Source organism: Bos javanicus, chromosome 10, assembly GCF_032452875.1.
Source record: "Bos javanicus breed banteng chromosome 10, ARS-OSU_banteng_1.0, whole genome shotgun sequence".
Taxonomy (NCBI): domain Eukaryota; kingdom Metazoa; phylum Chordata; class Mammalia; order Artiodactyla; family Bovidae; genus Bos; species Bos javanicus.
In genome coordinates this window covers 82,610,107-82,636,084 of record NC_083877.1, presented here as the reverse complement: position 1 = coordinate 82,636,084, position 25,978 = coordinate 82,610,107, and the positions used below count along the sequence as shown (strand labels likewise).

The window sequence follows — 25,978 nt, the reverse complement described above, 5'->3', positions numbered from 1 at the left end:
ATTCCTAGGTATTTACCCAAAAGGTATGAAAATAAGATGTCTACAAGATGACTTTATAAAAATGTTTCTAGCAGCCTTATTCATAACAGCCAATAATAACTAGAAACAACCCAAATCTTAGGCCACTTAAGATCTATACATTTTACTGTATGTGTATTAATGCAGGTGTATTATAAATTGGCGTCCCTCAAACAAATCCCAAAACACTAGAAGAATTAAGGGATTTACACTGATGGACTAGTTCTTCCCCTTGCCCCACTTCTTGTTTTTCCTGCACTGGAAACAAGAAAGAGACAACGAGAGATCTGAGAGGGGGTGGGAACATTTGTGCTGGAGAAAGAGAGTTGAAGAATATTTACAGGCAAAGAACATGCATGAAGAGATGGGCAGGGGGAAGATGGGAATGCCAGGACTAGAGGATTCATATCTGGAGAAGGCGAGGGGTCCACAAGACAGACAGGGTGAAGAGTTCAACTGTGGGAAGGCATAGGAGCTCATTAAGCATGGAGGACAGAGCAAAGGAAGGGGTTGGGTGCTGGGAAGTAGGTTTATCCTCCAGCACAGTGGAGCCATGGGCCTGCCACCTTCCTCTCCCTTAACCTTAAGGTTCCTAATTCAAGGAATGAACCTTAATTCCTTTGTGCTACCTTATGGAAAATGTACTGAATGGAGAGACCTGAGTTGACAACTGTTGTGATTGGTATCATACTTGCCTAAAATAAAGAAAGAATATCTGGCAAAAGACGAGAATCTCTCTTGTGAATGATGTATGCCTTGTGTCAACATGGATTAGCTTTTCTAGAAAGAAGGATACGAGAGCCCATCTGTTTCCTGCTCTTCAAATGACTTATTTTGTTATTTTTAACAAATAACTATGCATTTGGGTCTTTATTTACTTATCCTTAAAATGTATGTCATAGACTAATAAACACTGGATTCCTTACATTAGTCAAACATTCTAAATACAGAACATGCTCTCTAGGTTAATTTACTCACCAGTAGGTGGAACTTTTAACAAATGGCCCAATGAAGGCGATAATTTATCTCATGTGGAGTATGAATTATTCTTGCTAGAGATGGAGATAAGAAATTATAGTCCATATAACACGAACAAGGTCTGGTTTCTGTGGAAGCGACAACTTGGACTTTCTATGCTCTGCTGATTTCAGTCCCCTTTTTTGAACACTACATGACTTTACCGTAATTTCAAACAACTTAAAATGCCTATGCAGGCACTTCCCTGGCAGCCCAGAGGTCAAGATTTCACCTTCCAAAGCTGGGGGGTGTGTGTTCGATTCCTGGTCGGGGAGCTGAGATCCCATGTGCTTCATGGACAAAAACATAAAACAGAAGCGATACTGTAACAAATTCAAGAGAGAATTGAATTTTTTTAAATGCCTAAGTAACTGGCAAGTTTAAATATCTCTCCTTTGAAGGCAGAGAATGGTATCCTAAGAAGAGCTAAAATGTTTTCCTTGGACCTAATCAAGTGTTTCCACTGCTACTGTATCCTTCTTTTCCTTATTCAACAAAGACATCACTTCCAAGGTAACTGACACAACTTTTCTGGTCTGCCCTAGCTAACACTGTACTTTACAAAATCCAAAATTCTGAAAAGCAAATTTCAGAATTTTCATAAGTCCAGAAACTAGGACTTACAATACAGTCTTTCATGGAATTTAAGTTCCATTTACAGTGGAAAGGAAAGAACAGACAGGGTAAGCTAAGAAATGCCCCTCTAATCAAGCAGTCTTAGAATACGTGCAATAATCAGCCCAACTCTTCCCCTCAACAGGGCAAGCTGCTGTCAGCGTGCGATTAGTGTTTTGAAACAACTCCAAAAGGCTTGTTGAGGTAAACTATTGACCAGCTTCAAGGAATGTCAAATCTCCACGACACGGTCTTTTCAGAATTCCCCATCAGTGTCAGCAGTGGTTTACCATGAAATGCAGGAAAGCATTTCTGATGAGGAGCTGCTGCCAATGAAGAAGCAGCTTTTAGGCCAGCTTCAACATGCGAGCTGGCATTGCCCCACAAATAAGACACCCGCTCGGATGGTATCTGCGGCAGAAGAAGCATCTCACCACAACACTTCCACTTTCCAGCTACAATGGGAGGCAGAGGAAGAAAATGCCCCCCACCCCCAACCTTTATTTTCCTTGTAAGTTCTCTCTCTGTGGTCCAGGTCACACCCCTCTCCACAAGAACATCACTGTGCACAAATTGAAAAGCTCAAGGGCAAGGAGTTAAATCACACACACGCTGTATTCTGTATGAAAGCTCAACAAAATCTACAAGTCCATCTGTCAGAGAAACCGTCCTCTTGCTGAGTAAGAAGTGAGACGGGCACCCAGAAATTGTGACTCCTAGAACCAGTTATTTTTCATGGGGCCAGGAACTTCAGGGTCATTGCCAATAGAAACTTTTTCTGTATATAAAGGGCAGGGACTCCTTTCTTTGTAAATATTATGAAATAATAACCACTTGCTTGAATGTAATATTTGTTATGCTACATTTGTTCAATGTGTGGAGCTTTTTCTTCTGCAAAAGGTCTAAGAAGGAAAAAGTCGGCCTAATCAAGAAATAGCTATTCCCTGGAAACAGCAATGTCAGACGCAACCAGATCTCAGATGGAGGTCATGAAAGGAACAGAGAGTATTTATAGTTGGCCACTCAAGCAGAGAATAATGGTAACAACAGTATCCTCTTTATGACATTTTGTAGCTTACTAGAGAGCATTTTTGTGTCCATTATCTCATTTGGGAAAACAGGCCAAGTCCTCTCAGAACTGTAAGGAAGCATCCTGGCACCAAAGAACACGTGGCCCTGTGCACTTGGAGGGAGAAATGCACAAAACTGAAATAAGTGCATCTTCTTCTGCGCTAAACAACAGTCACTAAGAAACCATCTGAAACTATCCTGCAGATCATATGTGAAAGCAACATCCCATGACTGCAGTTAGTGGTGGGCTACATGCAATAAACACAACCAAAAAAGGAGGAGTCTGGAAAGGACAGTAACTACCTAACAAGAAACTAGACTTTTTTTTTTTTTTTAAGAAATATACACTTATTTTTAACAGTTTTCCACCCAAAATAGATATTACAGTTTGGTGTTATTATTTTTTTGTTATTTATTTTTAACTGGAGGATAACTGCTTTACAACAGTGTTAGTTTTTGCCATATATCAACATAAAGAAACTAGACTTTTTATTCTTTTATGTTTTATTGTTCTTCAAGCATCGAAACGTGTTAAGAAGGGGCCTACTGTGCCCTTTCTGTATCCAGAAATGCCAAAAACAGACACAAACCAAAATGCATCATGGCTCTGGTTCTGTTTTGTAACATTTGGAAGAAAGTGGACTTGACAATGAAATTTAGAGACCTAGTAATGAAGCCAAAAAGATCTGAAGTGGCAAACCAGAGGAAGCAGGAGAGAAACACTGAAGCCCAGATCCCACTCTGCCAGATGTAAGGGATGAAAGGATGGACGCCCACGCAGTCACTCCCAACTGTGGTTTCACAGACCACCTGGGCACTCCAAGAATCTCAAAGAATGCAGCAAAATGTCAGGACACAATTTTAATCCGACCAATTTACGGAAGACCAATGTTCCACAAAAACTCAAGTAGGAATGGTTGGAAACCACCTCTCTGGAAACGAGGCAACAGGGGAGCCTTTTACTTTGAAAACTGAAGACAAAATAACATCTCACACTTCTCTAGGAAAAAAGGGATCTACTACATAATATTAGGGAAGAAGATTCAACTAAAAAAAAAGGGGGTGGAATTCAACTTCCTCACAGAATCCATGAAGGAGGAATTCACCAGTAGGAAATTAGAATGGCGGTTTTAAGAAGAGAGTGAGCCTATTTTTTTCTTGCAGTTAACAAGTCAGCAAGTCAGTCAGACTTTCTGTTAACTGACCATCTACTAAGAAAAAACAAAGACCTAGCTCAGAAGATGGAAGTGACCTGGTATGATCTGGGTCAACAAAGACGCAGATAAAGAAATAATGCTGCTAAGTCACTTCAGTCGTGTGCGACTCTGTGCGACCCCATAGACGGCAGCCCACCAGGCTCCCCGTCCCTGGGATTCTCCAGGCAAGAACACTGGACTGGGTTGCCATTTCCTTCTCCAATGCACGGAAGTGAAAAAATAAAGTGAAGTCACTCAGTCGTGTCTGACTCCTAGCAACCCTATGGACTGCAGCCTACCAGGCCCCTCTGTCCATGGGATTTTCCAGGCAAGAGTACTGGAGTGGGGTGCCAGTACCAATTCCTGTGATGGGTTAAGTTTTAAGACGACAAATTTCTCACCTGAATTCTTTTCTAATTTTCTTCCCACATAAGGCTGACCTTTCATTCTCTACCTGAACTTGACTTCATTCCCATCTTTCACTTAGAACAAAGTCAAAATCTCTTCTTATGGTCCACCTCGTATCTTTCATATCAAAAAAAGAGGAAGGAAATGTGGAAGGAGAAGTAAAAAGATAACCCATTTTGAAGGAATGAAAATGAGGATTGGGAAACCAATAATAAATGACTTAATCCAAATCCTTTTCAAAAAGAGATTACATTGAAATTTTATGTGAAACAAACAAATACCTATCAAGCTATCTTTGTGAAGGAGGAGTAAATTTAACAGAATCAGGAACCCACTCATAGAGAGATTGTGTTATAACTTGTTAAGAGTCAAAGTGCAAATTAAAAATAAGGAGGGTTATTTATAGCTTTAGCATTGGACTTGAAAATAAACAAATTTGAAATACATCTAATGAGCGTTATGCAAGAAAATCAAATGACATATACAACCCTAAGACTGTGAATAAAAAGACAACAGTTCAGAACATTAAAAACAATCATGCAAAATGGAAATGTCATATGAAGCTACCCATAAGTAAAACTGGTAGAAAAGATACGATTACTATTTATTAATAAAAATATTTTGAAAACAAATTAAAATTTGCTTTCTTCAACCATTTAAACGCAAAGATCTTAATCTGATGTCAAACTAAAAACACACTTATAACATCAGGGAATCAAAGTTTGAGTGTTTTACAACAATACAAAGTTATAAAATAATTTAAAATGAAGCTATTTGACTAATACAATTCAAATCAGCCTCTCAGTGCAAGTGACTGCCATTGCAAAAGTAAAATGCCACAAGCTGTTGCTGTATAACTAAAAAATCTGCAAAGACAGTGCTGTGTTCTTACCAACATTGACAGCTGCTGACACAATTCTTTTAAAAATCCTCCTTTTCTTCCAGGGGTGGAGTTTCCCAAAGAATTCCAGGCTAAAATCTAAAGGGACACAGGACCAAAACCAAGTGATACCACAAAACGCAAACTTCCTCTAAAACAACTTTTACACCCTGTACTTGGAAGAGAGGACAAAGGACAAAGCTCTCATCATTTGCTCTGTTTACACCACTAAGGCTTCAGGACAAGAAACTCTGGGGCTCATTACTGGCCAACTGGTTGAAGTGCATCACTGCTCAGAGAGAATGCTTCTGTTAAGGACAGGCACTTAAAAGAAGCCCTCTGGAAGCTAAGTGGGCTGTGGCATACATACCAAGTTATTTTGAGCCTCAGAGAAAGAGGCCAGCAAACAAATCCTCAGAAATGATCAAAACATCACAAAGGGCAAATACTTTCAGATCCAGGGCGATGTCTGTTGTTTCCTTGTGGTGTGGTGATTTGAAAACCAGACAACACCCGGGCTTACTGTAAACCAAAGCATGAAGTGGGATACTGGAGATGTGAGTCAGCCCAGGGTTCTGCAATGCTGCATTGTTTACCTTACAGGATGGGGGAGGAAGCAAAGAGAAGGGGTACATGGAACAGAATGTGGCAGAGGAGAGATACAGCGTATTAAAAACAAGTCCAGGAGGGACCCTGAACTCAATTACCCTTGGAGAATTACCATATGCAGCCTAGTCTCTTGCCTTTCCTATCAGGGAACAGACATTTCCTTTAAAAACACAGTGTTCTCCTACTGTTGCATATAATAAGCTTACTTTCAAGGCTCCTTCACTTAAACAAATCAAACAAAAACAAGTCACAGGCCTACATAGAGAAATACACCCGACACCAAAACTCTCTCCCTAAAAGCATTAAAAACAAAAGTTAACCAGGATAGGCCAGAGCCCAGCTTGTCTTTAAAGAGACTCCCTCTTTATTCTACAATGAAATGTCAACAACTTGTTCATATAAATACTTGCAGTGTAGGTGATATTATGTTTAACACATACCATTACAGGTATTTAAGAATTTCTGGGTGCCACCATCCACGTCAGTCCTTCATTAACCACTGGTATGGGTCACCCCCTCCCCCCCGTAATGGTGTGCCCTGGGTTCTATGAGAGCACGTTATTAGTGCATGCAGATCACAACTACTTCTCGACAGCAACATTACAGATGGTCATTTTCATTTTATGTTCAGATATACTTCCTGCATTTTTGTAGGTACATATTATTTTTGGAAAAGTTATTTTTTTAATTTGCTGGAGTTGCTGCTGTTGCATTGCTCAGTTATGTCTGACTTTGGGCGATCCCATGAACTGTAGCACACCAGGCTCTCCTGTCCTTCACTATCCCCCAGTGGTGGTAGTTTAGTCACTAAGTCCTGTCCGACTCTTGCAACCCCATGGACGGTAGCCTGCCACACTCCTCTGTCCATTGGATTCTCCAGGCAAGAATACTGGAGTGCGTTGCCATTTCCTTCTCCAGGGGATCCTCCCAACCCAGGAATCAAACCCAGGTCTCCTACATTGTAAGCAGACTCTTTACTGACTAAGCTATTAGTGAAGATTTTGCTCAAATTCACGTCTATTGAATTGGTGATGCTATCTAACCATCTCATCCTCTGCCCAGATTTTCTCGATGCTTCAAACAAAAGCTCAGATGGTAAAGAATCCGTCTGCAATGCAGTAGACCCCAGTTTGGTTACTAGGTCAGGAAAATACGCTGAAGAAGGGATAGGCTACCCACTCCAGTATTCTTGGGCTTCCCTTGTGGCTCAGCTGGTAAAGAATCCGTCTGCAACACGGGAGACCTGGGTTTGATCCCTTTGGGAAGATCCCCTGGAGAAGGGAAAGGCCACCCACTCCAGTATTCTGGACTGGAGAATTCCATGGACTGTATAGTCCATGGGGTCGCACAAAGTCAAATATGGCTGAGCAACTTTCACTTTCAAACAAATACAACGAAATGAACATGACTCCAAAATGATTAGCAGAATATCATGAAAGAACAGAATTTTAGCTACGATGAATGCTGGGCCTTGGCTTGAATTTTTATAACCAACAAGCTCTATACACTTGCAGAGTGGATGGATATCCATTGATGTCTCTATCTTTAAAATGAAGCCACTCTGCAGTAATAAAATAGGATTACCAAGTGGGAGGGAGGCTCAAGAGGAAGGCGATATATATCTTCATACATTGTTTAGCAGAGTTTGCAGAATACACAGAGGGCATCTAACCCTACAGATCAGACTAATTCTGTTTAACTAATTTGAAAAGAGAGAGAGAGAGAAAAAAAAGACAGTGCAAAGTTTTTGCCAGGGATTAGTATTCATTATAAGATTGAGATTTCATTTCCAGAAAGTTAGAAGGCATCTGCTACTGTGGGGACAAGATATCATCAAGCATAAAACTCCAGATATGTCCCCATTCATTAAGAACTCTTGAATTCTTGACCTGGCCTGTCATGCACCTGTTGACGAGAGATACTGAATGCCACAGAAGAAATAACTCACACAGTGTAACCTAGAAGCCATAAGGTGATGCTGAAGTCCCACTGGAGGTAAACCTTTCACACGCCTCTATTTAGGTGTTAGCTCATGACCCAGTTACTTCCACACTGTGCAAACTAAAGGCCATAAGGTTGGGTGTTTGTATTTGGTACTGAAGCGTGGTCTCTTGGCTCCTAATTCTAAAGAGAGATTAAGTGAAAGGTTAATTGGGTACTAAACAAGTCCTTATGACAAACAGGATTGCAGTTTTTAGTGAACAGGCATCCTTTATAAACACAGCCTAAACTGCTAATATGAAGGTCCTTTGTGATTTATATCATGGGAAAGAGCTGAAGGAACCATGTAATTAAGAATACTTTACCAACCAGTTTCTTAGAAACTCACTTTAAAATCTTCCAACTTAACTCAGCCGATCTGCTAACCATAATTTTGTAATTTGAACACCTGACTTTCCAAAATGACTATGACAGTATATAACAAACAGCGATGCCCTAGACCAACAAAGACAGCCCAACTCACGTGACCCCACAGACGCAGAACAGCACTAAGGCCTGCAAAACACAGTTAGGCAACGAGCCATGGCTTTCTTCTACTTCATGTCAAAAGACACATTCCTCTGAAAGGCCCGATCTCAGATATCTCAACATGAAAACAAAGATTTGTCTACGTATTAAAAAGTCAACTCACATTACAAGTTGAAAATCTGGTCTTTTAGCTACTGACTGGCTAAATGTGCTTGTTTTTTCTCTTCAGGGCAGAAACAATCAGGTAATAAGTGCTGGACAAGATCCTTAACACACCATCAGAGAAAACCCATAGAGAGAGAAAAAACTAATTAAAAGGCTTACTTTCTATCTAAGAAAAGCCCTCATTGTATCTTTATTCCTAAATGACTTACATTTAAATATCCTCCACTGTAGAATTAATTTGATTATTTTAATGTTTTTCACTAAAATAAGCTGAAACAAAGTGAACTTATTCAGTGAAGACAAAAAAACGACTTTCACCCACTTCACTGCCAGGTAACTGAAGCAGGTCTAAGTAAGTCTGCTGATTCATCCTTTTAAGAAAGAGAAGAAAAGGATTATCAAATTCCATCCTAAATATATATGAAAGATATTGATGAGAGGGTTCAAGTTAAAAGATGCAAAACAAACATAACATAAACTAAATACAAACATAAACTAAACTATGTCAACCGTGCTGTGGGAGTTAAGCTGAGACCATTGGCAGCAAGACGGCCACTGGATCTCCCTTCCTGAAAGACCCTGGAAGGAGAACAAACTGGAGCTGGGAAACAGGCAACTGTTGCTATCTTCTTCCCAAAGCAAAGGCTAGAAAGCCTGAAGGAATGTTCTAAAACAGACTCGCAAAATGAGAACTGCCTACAACTGTCAAATATTCTATTGCTTTTCACCCTAAGGACGAGATGTGCTTTCACAAATGTGTATACATACCCTTGAGAATACCTTCAAATTCAAAGAAGTCTCCCTTTCTAGTCCCCTCAATCACAATAAAGAGTAGAAAACATTTAGTAGCATTCTGGATAATTTGTGCCAATTTAGATGATTCACGTATGGCTTCCCCAGACTAAATGGTCTATGGCCAGAGCTTTTAAGTCAACAAGGGCGCAGAAAGCGAGACCTAATTACAGATCTGAGTCACTGTCTAGAAGTTCCCTCAGCCCAGTGGAGCATCCCCCACAAAGGCACCATTTCATTTTGAGGCATAAAAACAAGCCAATCTACAAATTCCTTTACATAAGAAATAAATACGAAGACATCCTTCTACAAGAAACAAAAACATCAGTTCACTGAACTGATGATGTCAGTAACAGGTTTTTTTTTCCCTTAAGAAACAAGTTTTTTCAACAAAACGGATATAAAATACATTGTGGGACTGTAGCTTAAATATCTTGCATTTCCTGTCTGTATCTGGCCTGCTATTCAAATGGCATTCCATTTGAAGGCTGGTCATCTCTCAATGGAAGAGATTTACTAGCTCTTTTCCTAGGGGCCTCACTGATTGTTTCCATTTGAAGGCTATAATTTTCTAGCATTGGCAACATTTTAATTCAGGATTCTAGGCCCACAAATAAGGAAACAAGCTAAAGACAGTTATATTTAAATAAAATTAAAATAAGGATCCATTTTTTAACAAAAAAAATACACACACAAAGCACAAAAACATAAAATTGGATTTCTACAAAAGAGGTCTTTATTTCCCTTTCTGTAGTGAAAATACAATCTATATGAATTAAGGGGGAAAACCTTTTCAGTTTACTTTTTTGTTCAGGAAAAGAAAATGGAAATCCTCTTCTGATTGTCCTAAATCTTTCTCTGACATTTTATCAGTAACTATGCTACCAAGTTGAAAGGATTAATGATCTCTGAGGGGCAATGGCTATTCAGTCCTGTGGAAGCAATATCCCAAACAGGAACCAAGGGTGAAGAATGGGTTTTTTGAATGCAAAAGTTAAATGACTTGAGAAATGTTTCAGACAAGGATGCTATGAAATCATCTCCAAGACTCATGCATGCATGTGTGTTATTAAGTCGCTTCAGTCACGTCCAACTCTTTGCGACCCCATGGACTATAGCTCACCAGGCTCCTCTGTCCATGGGATTCTCCAGGCAAGAATACTGGAGTGGGTCGCCATGCCCTCCTCCAGGGGATCTCTCTGACACAGTATGAACTCACCAGGCCTCTTGCGTCTCCTGCATTGGCAGGCAGATTCTTTACAACTTGAACTGCCTGGGAAGCCCACCAAGACTCATGCTGGGGCACAATGGGAATAATGTGATAACATGATTCAAAGCACCTTGCTTCATAAGCCATTCTCAGGAGTGGACACCTCCTCTGTAACTGCTGCCACCAGTACAAGGTGGAAACTGACAAGCTGACAAATTTAGAAAGCAGAGAAGTCAATTTTGTCAGGAAGATGGCTAATTGTCAGAGTGCAGAAGAACGCAAAAACTTACCAAAAGCATGCATTCTGACCACAGGATGAATGCAGGAATTTAAGTGAAAATGTAACCGACACACTCTGAAAAGCTCACTGATGACTCAGTAGGGCCTGCACTTGCCAACCCTTTAAAGGAGTGCAGGCATGGGTGTAGACAGAGAACTCAACAGCAGAACAAGCATGAGACTCGAGAAGATAAGCATGTTGATTAAACTCATCAGCCATTTAAAACCAAACACATTCTGGGGCATCCCCCAGGAGGTCCAGAGGTGAGGGCTCCGTGCTCCCACTGCAGGGGCACGGGTTCAAACCCTGGCCAGGAGATTAAGACCCCACATGCCACATGGTGGGGCCAAATAATTAAATAAAAATTTTACACATTTCATTATGGGTCACCAAGATGCTTTGTAACAGATCTTTGCACAAGTGTCTAAGAATGCATTTATAGCTTCTTTCCGTGATCCTGAATTTCTTCTCAACTTCTTTGTGATTTTCAACAACAAAACACACAGTATTTACATATACCTGAAGTGAAAAAGCATACAAAAATCACCCTATCTATATGTAGTTAAAGCACAAACAAACGCAAGGGAAGAATAAAGATGTAAACCAGGAAAGGCGTTCTTCGGAGGTGGAGAAAGGGCACTGCTTTGAGAGAGGATGATCACACGGTTTTAACTGTTCCATGGCATTGGTAAACATTCAATTTCCCTAGAGTGTTGGGGGAGGATATATATAAGTATCTGTTATGCCAACCTTTAAAGAGTTCTTATATTTGAGATTCACAGTAATTTTTGAAGAACAAAAGCAAACAATTAGAAATCTGAACACAGACTATTCTAAGAAAACACCGGGGGCAGCACCACACTGTCAAACATACACCTGTACAAAGGGATGGTTTTCTGACCCGTAGTCCATGACCCTTTACAGTGCTCCCAGCTCAAACGGTTTGACTAAAAGCGAAAACCTCCAGGGAAAGAAAAGAGAAAATCTGAAAGCAGTGTATTTCATTCTCATGTCTTTGAATACAAAACCACTACCTGTGAACTGTTCAGAGTGAAGAGGGTGCCCGTCCACACCAGCATGCCCTGCCAGTCGAGTTTGACGGCATTATTTTGCCTCCCTTTGCAATTACTCCCACGTTTCCCAAGGAGAAACTAATGGACTATTAAAAATAAAATGGAGACGAAGTGAATCACTTAGGATGTTTTGGCTCCCAACTCAAACTGGCTTAAACAAAAAGGAAATGTTGCTGGCTCAAATGCTTGGACTCCTGGAGGAGAAACAGGCTTCAGGGCTGCTTTCTCTGTCTTCCACCCTTTGTGACTTCTTGCTCAGCCTGGAGCCACACCAGACCTCACACCAGCACATAACAACATCCAGAAGAAGACAGAAAGAGGCAGGCACTTCCGGTAGCTGTGTTTTAAGTATGAGAAGACTTCTGCCAGAAGCGCTTGCCAAACTTACTTTGGAGTCTCCTTGGCTAGAGCCAGATTACAGGACCATTGCTGAAGCCAGGCCTCTGCCCAGTTAATGCCACTGGGCATCAGCACTGGCTGATGCCTCCTCCCCAAGGAGTGACTCATGCACGGGCATAGCAGGGATGGGCTTGCTCCTAATCAGGGCCCACCCTGGAGCTGGTCAGTTCCTCAACCCCAAATATGGGTGGTAGATGGTATGCATAATATGGATTCAACTCTAATATCTGATTGCTAGTATTAGCCGATCATTCTGTGTTTAGCAGATTAACTTACCATAATCATGATGCATTTGTATATTTGTTATATATAAAAGCTAGAAACATAAAAATCAGATGACCAAATGAAAAGGTAAAGTTTTTAAAAACATCTTTCATACTCCCACTGCTCCAATGAGAAACTTAAAAGACAGAAAGTCAAAGCATGTGGGTCATAGGAAGTATGGTACAATACTTACTATATTCTTGTGCCATAGCTACAGAAATTTGGACAATAGCATCCACATTAACAATATATAACCTAAAAAAAAAAAAAGAAAAGAAAAAATAGTTAAGTACACAAGAAATTTCATTAAAAATAGTTGTATAACTTTGACAAAAGTCTTTTTTTTTTTTTTCTGGAAGAAGTAAACCAGCCTTTTAAAAGTAAATAGCTGAACTTAGAGATTAGAAAAAACATCTGTGGTATTAGAATTCCTCTAGGTATCTTCAAGTTAAAACTACCTGCATCTTTTGTAGATCTGAACACCAACAAACAAATGCATTTTAAACAAATTAACACTGCCCTGGACTGCTCCTTGTAACACTGAAACAAAAGCAACTATTAAACGAACCTCAAAAAACATGTTGTCTAACTCCTACAACACACATCCAATCTACTGAGTCCAATGTAACTTAAAGCTAGATAAACCAGCTTCAATTTCTAAATTTCTACACTCAGGGATCTAAGAAAGTGGTCTTGGGGTGGGGGAATGGTAAATGCACATATCCATTCAGATATCTGACACTGCATCGTAGGAAAATCTTTGAATATTCATATACCTTGAAATGCTGAAGAAACACAGCCACAGAACTGGGACTTTAAGACCCTGGAATGTCTTTTAATATTGAAAAGTGAAAGGTAAGAAATCTGTCCCTATCCAGACCTCAGGACAAGTAACAATATAGCAAGTCACATTCAATTCAGAAGGGCTTTAAAAACATAAGACTCTAATGATGCTGTGGTTTTTCCTGGGGAAGATGTGCCTTGACAAGGCTGAGGATAGCCACTCTCATCTATCTACAATACCATGCCTAATTTCACTTTCCTCAGTTTATATAAGATTCTGCCATGTTGCTGGCATTAGTTATGGTTTGTAGAAGAATCCCTTCATGGATCACAGAACTGATGTTTCTGAATCATGATGCTTGAGAAGACTCTTAAGAGTCATTTGATGTTAATGTTTTTATGTGAATGGGGATGCCACAGAAAATGAAAACCTAAAGAGGCAGAATATACCATTTTAACGAAGGGTAATAAATAGTGAAGTGACTACACAAAGGAAAAAGGGGAGTTAGATACCTAAGGATGGGAAATTGTGGGAAGGTGACTAGGAAATGTATGGTGGATAAAACTTGTTTAGTAAGATGTGTTACATAGACTCAAGTGTCTGGAGTTAGAAGAATCATTCTCTTCTCCCTGGTATGGGAGATGGGTGCACCTTCACAGATGGAAATTCATGGCCTGCATTGACACATGAGGACAAAAAGCTCTTCCTGTATCTGCTGTATCTTGACTTCTTTCAGTCCAAAATAATTTTAAAGACAGAGGCAAATTTTGGGGTGACATATTCCAATCCCCCCATTAAAATACAACAAAAGCATTATTACAAGAATCGGAAAGGAAGATATTTGCTGAATATATGTATTAAATACATATAAGACTCATTTAGAATATATAAAAATTCCAAGAAAATAAGAAAAAGATGTGTGTACTAATAAGTAGCTTCAGTCGTGTCCCAACTCTTTGCGACCCTATGGACCACAGATGGCCTGCCAGGCTCCTTTGTCCATGGGATTCTCCAGGCAAGAATACTAGAGTGGAGTGTCATGCCCTCCTCCAGGGGATCTTCCTGACCTGGGGACTGAACCCACATCTCTTATGTTTCCTGCACTGGCAAGCGGGTTCTTTACCACTAGTGCCACCCGGGAAGCCCAAGAAAAAAATAGATTATCTAAAAAGGATATAAAAAATGGCCAAAAAGCGTATGAAAAGGTGTTCGACACCATTCACTACCATAAAAATACAAATTAAAACCACAATGAGATAAAATTACATATTGATCCAAATGGCTGATATGTAAATGTCAGACAACACCAAGTCTTAGGCTGTAGAGCAGTTCAACTCTCAAAAACTACTTGTGTGAACTGGAAAACTGTTTAGCAATATCTAATAAAGCAGAATATAAACTGTGGCCCAGCAATTTCACTTCTAGGGAAATATTTGCTAAGAATGCACATATATAGGTCCTCAAGAAAAATATTTTCAATGAAGCCTTACTTGTAATGCCAAAACTCGGTAGCAACTTGTGGAACATTCATATAATGTATACTATACAGCAGGGATCAGTCAATTTTTCCCTGCAAAGGATCAGACAGTAAATATTTGAGGGTTTGCAGGCCATATGGTCTCTGTTTCCTCTTACAACCACTCAATTCTGCCTATGGAGTAGAAAAGTAGCTAAAGATAGCATGTAAATGAAAGGGTGTGGCTGTGTTCAATAAAACTATTTATAAAAACAGACAGTTTGCATGCCATACAGTAATGAACATAAATGAACCATATCTAATGCAATAATACAGATGAATCTCACAAACATAATATTAAGACAAAGAAGCCAGATATATGAGGGAGTATACAACATGACTCAAGTTCAAAAGTAGGTAAAACTATGTAAATCAGAATAGTAGTTACCTTTTGGAGGGGGCAGTAAGCCTGGCGGAGGAGGAGTAAGGGGGAATTCTGGCAGTCTAATAATACTGGATTCTCTGGTTTGAATGGTAGTTTTCCAATTATACTCAATTAGGAAAACTCATCAAAGTGCTCATTTGTAATGCATTTGTCTTTATATGTGTTATACCTGAATTAAAAGTGAAATATTTTAATTTTCTTTATAAAGCATCTAGGTCAGTAAAGTGAATGCTTTCTCATAGCTCACTTGCCCAGGACATCAAACTCTCTGGGTGCAGTAGTTAACCTTGCACTCTCATGGAGTACAGCCCTGAAGCAATACCCCTTTGTTTAGTGTGCTGTCTGGCTCAGTGGTAAAGAATCTGTCTGCCAATGCAGGAGACACAAGAGACGCAAGTCTGATCCCTGAGTCAGGAAGATTTGATACCCTGGAGTACAAAATGGCAACCCACTCCAGTACTCTTGCCTGGAAAATTCCATGGATAGAGGAGCCTGGTGGACTACAGTCCATGGGGTCACAAAGAGTTGGACACAACTGAGCATGCCCCTTTATCTTTCTTTTTTTTTCTTTAACTACATTACATCTCAACCTCTGTTTTGAGTCCGTCCCAGGCAGAACTCTGGAGAATGAACTACGATTAAATAGAACACAGGAGTGGCAGGAAGAGAATGCAAAACAGAGGGAGAGAGGAAAGTAACAGATGGTGGATCAAGATACTGATGGAAATAAGCCCCTACATTTTAACATAATCTGTTGAATACTCTATACAGAATAGAAAGTAAAGGCAGCAGCTTAGAAACACAATTTGCAAGGTTACTGAACTGGTACTTTGGACAAAAATAATGACATTTTAAAACCTGACCAGGGCTCTTAAAAGACTGTTAGAAGGATTTTGTGTCCAGCATAACAATTTATTCCAATCTAATAGGTTAAAGGGGCAGGAAGTTTCAGATTTTCAAGTGAAGAGGCAGATCTGACAGATAATACAGTCTTGCACTTTATAGGTCTGCATATTTTTTAAACAATTTCTGTACCTTGATTTCATACTACCCCTCTATACTGTGTTAGAAAATGTAATTAGCTATTGCTGACTTCCCAGCAATCACAGGAAGCCATTAAATTACTAAGGTTTTGCTCAAATGTATGAGGAGAGGCTGAGAATACAAAAATGCCAGAGATAACAAGATCATGGGCACCACATTCTATAAATACAGGATTATATCACGAGTGAAATAAAGAGTAAAGAAAAAACGAAAAGAACTGAAATCCACTCACTGTACTATATTCACTGTGTAATTGATATGTGAAAAAAATGAGTGAAGGAAAGTCACTCAGTCGTATCTGACTCTTTGCAACCCCATGGACTATACAGTCCATGGAATTGTCCAGGCCAGAATACCGGAGTGGGTAGCCTTTCCCTTCTCCAGGCATTGCAGGCAGATTCTTTACTAGCTGAGTCCAAGAGGAGCCCAAGAATATTGGGGTGGGTAGCTCACCCCTTCTCCAGTGGATTATTCCAACCCAGGAATTGAACCAGGGTCTTCTGCATCGCAGATGGATTCTTTACCAACTGAGCTAGCTATTAGGGAAGCCCTATGGTTCTTTACCATTCTTTGCATGGCAGGCAGATTGTTTACCAACTGAGCTATCAGGGAAGAAAATGAACTAGATGCTAAAAATCCAAAGTTCCTGCCTTTAAGGAGCTCACAGTTACAAAAAAGATGAAAAGCCTATACATCAATAATTTAAATCAAATGTCACAAAAGTTTCACAATACTTAGAAGTGCCATGACTTAACAGAAGAGAATTATTAAATGTAGGAGAGGTGAAATGAAAATAGGAGAGGAGGGTGAGGAAAACAAGTCATTATATAGTAGGGAAAAACTGAAATAAATGGGTTTTGAACAATTAAAAATGGGCAAGACAAGAGGAGGCATAGAGCATCCTTCCAGGCACGGAGCTAGAATATGCAGAGGCATGAAAGAGCCAGTAATTCTTGAGAAATATCAGGAAATCTGAGGCTGCCAGAACATGATGTAGAAGGACAAACTAAGACTGCGATGATGGAGGAACTTTCCAATTACACTATGAACTTAGTGTAACTAATTTTATCTTACAGGCATTATGGAACCATCAAGGTGGGAACTGGGGGAAGGAGAATGGAATACAAAGAATAGAGGGGGAGTAACAGGTCCCTGGATATATCTTTTTGTATAATTTTGATGTTTGAAACAATCAGATCAGATCTGTCACTCAGTCGTGTCCGACTCTTTGCGACCCCATGAATCGCAGCACGCCAGGCCTTCCTGTCAATCACCAACTCCCGGAGTTCACTCAGACTCACGTCCATCGAGTCCATGATGCCATCCAGCCATCTCATTCTCTGTCGTCCCCTTCTCCTCCTGCCCCTAATCCCTCCCAGCATCAGAGTCTTTTCCAATGAGTCAACTCTTCGCATGAGGTGGCCAAAGTACTGGAGTTTCAGCTTTAGCATCATTCCTTCCAAAGAAATCCCAGGGCTGATCTCCTTCAGAATGGACTGGTTGCTATGTGTACTCATTGCTACAGGGTTATCATTGCTCCTAGTCTTTGTCAGAGCACAGAGCTAGGAAATATATATGTATACACATATCTATCTCTATCAATATTTATTATCTGCCGAAATGCATATTTAAAACCATGATCTGTCTGATTCCAGTCTAACACCATACAGTTTATTCTGACTTTTCCCCTTTCTTTGTTTATTTTATCTCTAGTCTTAGAGTATATAGTCAGGATACTAGTTTCCAAAGTAGTTAGGTTAATTCTTTGGTACTCCCTTACTGTGATTACTTATACCTTTGTAATGCAGTTCACTTATTACTGATTGTGTTTCATTCTGAGTTACCGATGGGTAACTCAGACTATCGGTAACTCAGACTATATATAACTCAGACTATTTTATCTCTGAGACTAGAGATAAAATAAACAAAGAAAGGGGAAAAGTCAGAATGAACTGTATGGTGTTAGACTGGAATCAGAGAGATCATGGTTTTAAATATACATTTCAGCAGATAATAAATATTGATAGAGACAGATATGTATATACATATATATTTCCTAGCTCTGTGCTCTGACAAAGACTAGGAGCAATGATAACCCTGTAGCAATGAATACACGTAGCATTCAAATATTAGCTTCTAAACACCATCCTCCAATAAGTGGAACCAGGACTACTTAGAGAAATGTTTGGCTGCAAAGGCAGGGTAGGGAATGTATCAGATGAACCTAGAACATCCTGTAATACAACAAAGTGTAAAAAAGTGCTCAAAAAAGATAATGGATTTATTTAAAGGACTTTGGAACTAATCTGAAGGGGACAAATCTGGGATAAACTGAGCAAAAATATAAAAGTTTAAATTAATACCTTGTAACTCACTGCTGCTACTGCTAAGTCACTTCAGTCGTGTCCAACTCTGTGTGATCCCATCGACGGCAGCCCACCAGGCTCTCCTGTCCCTGGGATTCTCCAGGCAAGAACACTGGAGTGGGTTGCCATTTCCTTCTCCAATGCATGAAAGTGAAAAGTGAAAGTGAAGTCGCTCAGTCGTGTCTGACCCTCAGCGACCCCATGGACTGCAGCCCACCAGGCCCCTCCATCCATGGGATTTTCCAGGCAAGAGTACTGGAATGGGATGCCATTGCCTTCTCCTTATAACTCACAGGATAAAACAAATACCCATGAGTCCATGTTAATAAAAGAAAGTAACTGAATACAAAAATAAATGTGTGAGAAAGTCAAGCTCATTCTTGCAAGAGAATTTCAATTAATTAAGTGTAGAGAAAAATGATGGAATTAGAAAAATCACCATTTGACAAACAGCACAGATGAAAGAAAACAAAGGAAATATAACAACTAAATGCAATGTTGGATCCGAGACAGGATCATGGTCGAGACATAAGTATTATTAAGATAGGTGACAAAATATGAATAAGGTTTGTAGCTCAATTAACATTTCTGTATAAATGTTAATTTCCTGATTTTGATAAGTTTACTGTAGTTATACAAGATATTAGCTTATCTAAATAAAGAGTTCAAAGCAGTGGTCATAAAAATGCTCACTGAACTTGAGAGAAGAATGTGTGAATACAGTAAGAACTTCAACAAAGAGAAAATATAAAAAAGAACCAATCAGAAATGAAGAATATAATAACTGAAAGGAAAACTATACTAGATGAAATCAACAGATTAGATGATGCAGAAAAACAAATCAATGATCTGGAAAACAGGTAGCAGAAATCACCAAAATGGAAGAGCAAAAACACAAAAGACTTTTTAAAAATGAGGACAGCTTAAGGACTCTCTGGAACATCAAACATAGTAACACACATACAGGTCCCAGAAGCCAAAGAGAGAAAGTACTTCTGCAGTTACCGGAGAACTTTCCTAACCTGACAAAGGAAACAGATGTCCAAATTCAAAAAGCAAAAGAGAGTACCAAAAAAGATGAACTTAAAGAGATCAAACCCCAACACACATCATAATTAAAATGTCAAAAGTTAAATATAATAAGAGAATCTTAAAAGGAGCAAGAGAAAATAACTAGTTATGTACAAGGGAATCCCCATAAGACTATCAGCTGATTTTTTGGCAGACACTTTACAGGCCACAAGAAAGTGGTACAATATGTTCAAAGTGCTGCAAGGAAAAAACTTAGAGAATACTTTACCTGGCAAGGTTATCATTCAGATTAAAAGTTTCCCAGATAAGCAGAAGCTAAAGGAGTTCATCACCACTTAATCTGCCATTCAGCAAATGTTAAAGAGACTTAAATTTAAAAGGAAAAAAAAAGGTCATAACTAGAAATGAAAATATACGAAAGGCGTTTTGTAATAATCTTTATAAGAAAAGAAGCTGAAAAAGGCCACAAAGAAGTCTCAATAAATTTAAGACCAGTGAAATCCTATCAAGTATCTTTTCCAAAGACAACAGTGAGAAGCTAGAAATAAGTAAGAAGAAAACCGGAAAAAAGGCAAACACACGGCAACTGAACAACATCCTACCAAACAATCAATGGGGCAATAAAGACAAAAAAATACCCTGAGACAAGTTAAATGTTGGAAGTTGCGTTTAACTATGGGACACAGTAAAAACAATTTTAAGACTGAAGTTTACAGTGATATAGGCGAAGTTACTAGAATGAAGGAGATAACAAAGATCAGAGTGGGAATAAAAAAACAGAGACCAAAAAAAAATAGAAAAGATCAACATAAGAGATGACTCTTGGAAAATATAAATAAAATTGACAAACCTTTAGTCAGACTCATCAAGAAAAAAAGAAAAAGGCTCCAAATTAATAAAATCAGAAAGGAAAGAGATGTTACAATGGATACCACAGAAATATAAAGGATCATAAGAGACTCCTACAAACAATTATATGCCATCAAACCGGAAAACCAAGAAGATATTGATAAAATTTTTAAAACAATATTCCAAGAACCAGGAAGAAAGAGAAAACTCGAGTAGACCAAATTATTAGTAATGAAACTGAGTCAGTAATTTTAAAACCTTCCAATAAATAGAAGCCCAATAGTCTAGAAGCAGACTAGATGACTTCCTAAAGCGAATTCTACCAAACATTTAAAGCAGAGTTAAAACCTATCCTTCTCAAACTATTCTGAAAAGTCGAAGAGGAAAGTTTCTAAACTCATTCTACAAAACTAGCATTACCCTGATACCAAAAACAGCCAAAGACACTACCCCCCCCAAAAAAAGAAAATGATAGGCCAATACGCATAAGTGAAGGTGACCAAGCAGTACAAACATCCAGTTATAAAATAAGTAAGTCATAAGGATGGAATGTACAGAATTGGGAATATAGTGAATTATACCATAGTAACGTTAAATGGTGACAGATGGTAACTTACAGTGATCACTCATAAAGTACATAAATGTGGTATCACTATGCTGTACACTTGAAATAAATATTATAACTGTATATTAATCATACTTCAATTAAAAACAAAGAATTCAAGACCAGATGTTAGACGTGTTTATTGCTCTCATGGACTACTCTCAGGAACTCTTAGTGACAGAACTAGGGAATACAGTGGACCTTCCATAGCCATGGGTTACACATCCAACCCAGATTCAGCCAAACATGGATGGAAAATATCGGAGGGGAAAGTCCAGAAAGTTCCAAAAGCAAAATGTGAATGTGCCCTCCACAGCATGTACATGTTATTCACAACTATTTATATAGCATTTACATTGCATTAGGTATTACAAGTAAACTAGAAATGAAAAGTTTAAGGGAGGAAGGATGTGCACAGGTTACATTCAAATATTACGCTTTGTTATATAAGGGACTTGAGCATCCTCAGATTTTGTATCTGTGAAGGTCCCACAGATGCTGAGGGACAGATGTATGTATGTGTTTCTACATATATGCATACACACACGTCTACATCCATAGGATTCTTTAAGGAACTCAATAAAGCTATTATACATAAAGTTTACATGAAAAGCCAAAGGTGTGAGAAGAATCAAGACACTCCATAAGACAACAGTAGTAAGAGACTTACCCTACCAACGATCAATTACAACACAGCCGTAATTACAAATAAACACAGAAAGGTTGAATTATTTAATATTGGTACTTGCACACATGTTTTATCCACATGGGGGAAAATTAAATTGAATACCTATTCCACTCTCTGTGTTAAAGTCATTTCCAATTTAACTGAAGACATGTGTGTAAAAGGCAAGATTATAAAAATTTTAGTAGACAATAAATGTAGATTTTATGGTCTCAGAATAGGTTAACAACATAAGAAAGAAAAACCATAAAGAAAAATAGTAAATTTGTTCTGCATCACAGTGAAGAACTTAGGTTCATTAAAAAAAGATCATAAAGAAAATATAAGGATAAACCACAAGTTAGAAAACACATAACCAGCAAAATATAAGTATCTAGAATATATCTCTTAAAAATTTGTAAGAGAGACAATCCAATAGAAAAGTAGACAAAAAATTAGAAAAGGAAATACAAAAGCTCCTTAAAATAAATAATGCTTGGTGCTTTTAGTAATTACAGGAAGACAAAAACATCTTTACACACCTATCAGTTTGACTAAATTTAAGAAGTCAGACAATGTCAAGGGTGTGGCAAAGATGGGGAGCAATCCACTGGGAGTCATGTGCTGGAACAATCATTTTGAAAATTGTCCAGCACGGACATACTCAATCAGCAAGCAATTTCACTCCTGAGTTTATGGTCACCCGGAGAACTGTCACTCAGAGACAAATACAATTATTCACAGCCACAGAAAACTGCAAACACCCCAAATTCCACCAGTAGAATAAATAGGAAAACAAAGTATAGTGAAGTCACTCAGTCGTGTCTGACTCTTTGCAACCCCATGGACTGTAACCTACCAGGCTCCTCCATCCATGGGATTTTCCAGGCAATAATACTGGAGCGGGTTGCCATTTCCTTCTCCAGGGGATCTTCCCAACCCAGGGATAGAACCTGGGTCTCCCGCACTGCAGGTAGACTCTACTGTCTGAGCCACCAAGGAAGCCCAAGTATGACTTTGCAATAGTATCAGTGAACTCTAACGCTAAATGCACCAGTAAAGAAAAAGTCAGGGGAATAATATCCTTAAACACTTCTTCAGAAAAAGATTAGTGATAAACCTAATTTAAAAAAATTAGATTACAAGCTCACAGAAGGCTGGATCAATACTCATTAACAGTCATTAAAACCTTCCCATAGTTTTTTTCCTTAGAATTGTTGAATGTTTCCAAGATACAAACAATTAAGTCCTCCAAGAGATAACAGTATAACTTTCTATAGTTTTGAACACAATATTTAGTCCACGGCAAACACCAGATTAACAAAAGAAAACCACAGATCTCGTTTAGTTATTTAAGAAGACCATACTTAAAATTCCCCAAGTCTGTTGAAAACACTTGCCAAGGCACCATCTATCTTATGGTTTTTCAAATTTTTTCTTTGTGTATTTAAAGGAAAAAAAAATGTTACTCTGTTACTCCACCACCAAGATGAGTGAAATTACTTCTAAGAACTTAAACCAATTAGACTATGAATTCATCTAAAAATATATATTAGAAACAGTACAACTTTCTATCTCCTCCTGTCCAAACAAACAAACAAAAAAACCCATCTTTTCAATTCAGTACAACACATTTAAAAAACAAAACACTCATGTAAGTAAAACACTCTGAGTTTTATCTGCAATCCTCTGATAGCAATGAGCTCTGATGACACCATGTTCTAAGCTGACTCGGCCAAGGTTAGAGTACAGTGTGCCCAGGAACCTCTTAAGTATCCTCAAACCAAAAGGTTTTTCATACCTTATAAAATTAACTTGAACAATTTGGAAAAATCGCAAGCTGTGCATTTAAATTTGGCATCTAAGATGCAATCTATTCTCCATGATTTTAAATGTTATATAATAGTGTTCAGAATTTAGAATATCTTGGTCCACATTTTATACAGGTGGGTGTATGTACAAAACCTTTAAAACAGATGGTAAGTTCCATAGAGACATCAAGTGGCAGTTCTAACTGATTCAGCTCTAATTCATTTTGTTTGCTTTCTAACAATGCTCTTTGAAAAAGAGCAATCCCAGAGCCCGTAGAAAAGATTTCTATTTTTAAGCAGAGGTGACAATCTTTACTTATGTAAGAAGAAATTATACAGGTTAGCAGAAGACATGAAATGCACTCGAATCCACTACAGACACGTCAAGGGAAACTTCCGTTCTCAGGGGTATATACTTCGTGTGTCAGTCTAACCAAAGTTATTGAGCCATAATTTTGCCACACGGGTTCTCCATTCTTCCCTTCAGAGCACAATGGATCATCAGAAGGCAATGTTTGCTTTCCTCTCTACAGTGGCAACCGTGCATCTGGCCTGAACGCTAAATAGCCAGGTTCTTTACCAAATTCTTGAAAGTCAGCCAACATACAGATCTTTTCACTCAAAATAAGCAGGAAGGAAACAGACTCAAATCATAATCATCATATTTAGCTACTCAGAATGGGGGAGAACAGCCTTACAGACGACCATTCCAGATGACTTGCAGTTTACCAGCACTTTGAAGGCAAGGAACCCACACATCTTCTCGGGAAGTCCACTCTACCCCATGTGGCTGGCCCACCCACAACGGCACCCATCAACTGGAGCCCACAGGCACAGGTGGAGAGACTGTCCACAACGTTGAACTCAACCTTCTGGTCCCCTCGCTTACTGCAAACAAGTCTACCATAAGCAACTGAAGGGGGTTAGAATTTGCTACTCGGAAACATACCATTTTGGCATACCGACTATTCTGAGCTAGAGGCACTAAAACAACAGGTGCAAAAAAGGCACTCGGATCTCCCCTTTTCTTCCTGAAAACAGGAGACAAAAAATTCCCGTGTGAAACATGCTCTCCCTGCACCTGGAGGAAAAGCACATTTTGATCACCAGAGACAGGGAGTCAAGGCTGAGAAGAATCTGCATAATCAAATCTTTTAAAAATTAACCTTATCTTCCCTTAACCTCCGCCTACATATCTTTGTTATTTTTTCACAATTGGTACTCATTGTTCAACTTGATATATAAACATTAGGCCTAATTGGTTCTCTGGGTCTTTATTTTCCTATGAAAATCCCCACGTACATGTTAAAAATTTTTTTATAATCTTTCCCCCTATTTTACCTCCCCTACGCAATCATCACTCTAAGGAAAGCAGCAACATGGAAAAACATACTAAATTCAAGAACCTGAAGAAAAAGAGTTACCACAAGAAAACAAACATGCTTTTAAAAGAATAAAGTTCCTCAAAAAATTCAAGAAAATATGATATCCATTTTAAAAATCAAAGATAAAATGATTACTTGGGGTTAAAATAAGAATATGAAAGTGAAAGTCACTCAGTTGTGTCTGACTCTGCAACCCCATGGACTATACAGTCCATGGAATTCTCCAGGCCAGAATACTGAAGTGGGTAGCCTTTCCCTTCTCCAGGGGATCCTCCTGACCCAGGAATTAAACCGGGGTCTCCTGCATTGCAGGCAGATTCCTTACCAACCTGATAAACTGGGAAACAAAAGTATGAAGGGTGATCAGAATCAGATCATGGAGCTCTGTAGCTGGATTCTATACCTTGGATCCCATCCCAGTGGACATTCTGGGCTCTGCCCATTATCCTCTTCCTTTCTGCTAAGAAACATGTTCCAATCTCCATTAATTTATAAAAAGCTTATTTATCTCTTGACCCAAAACACTCCTCCAAAATAAAGAAGTAATGAGGTAAGAAGATGTCCATGGTGACAAGGAAGTTCCTGGCTTAAATAACCAAATGGATGGTTCTCCCATTAAAGGAACAATGAAATAAAAAAAGCCTGGGGAGGGTTGGGGAGAACCTAATAATGATGTACAACATTTAAAGTGTCTTTACAGAAAGACACTGTTATAAACTAACAGCCTGTGTTCTGAATTTGGTCCACAGGCATGTTTTCTTTGGCCCATGCAGTACTTAACAAAAATTCAACCTGTCCTTGAAAATGTACGGTATTTACCATGCAAATCCTGATTTACAGCTTCTCTTGAGAAACTGGGAGTCTGGTAACTTTGGGCCCAACATACCCAGATAGCAATAAAGGCCAGAGCCTAACTGCCTGCGTGGGGACTGCAGGCTCCTGCTCTCCACCATCTCCAAGACTGCCTTCCTGACCCTGAGTCTATGTCAACGGCCACTTATCACCCCACTAACACTATTGTTTTTCTTAGTGTAGAAAAACATTTTTTTTTCCTTACTCAAAGACCTGCTTT

At 38.9% G+C, this 25,978-nt stretch overlaps 1 protein-coding gene across 20 annotated transcripts in view; it reads right to left on the bottom strand.

Annotated features, from left to right (window-relative positions):
- The window catches only part of SIPA1L1 (signal induced proliferation associated 1 like 1), a 520,024-nt gene that overhangs the window by 184,600 nt on the left and 309,446 nt on the right, over window positions 1-25,978 (bottom strand). For 17 of the 20 annotated variants that reach the window (XM_061429305.1, XM_061429299.1, XM_061429298.1 and 14 more), the window contains one exon: window positions 12,660-12,721. The gene's annotated coding sequence lies outside the window, so the exon portion shown is untranslated. The other 3 variants (XM_061429312.1, XM_061429310.1, XM_061429314.1) reach the window with 2 other exon arrangements.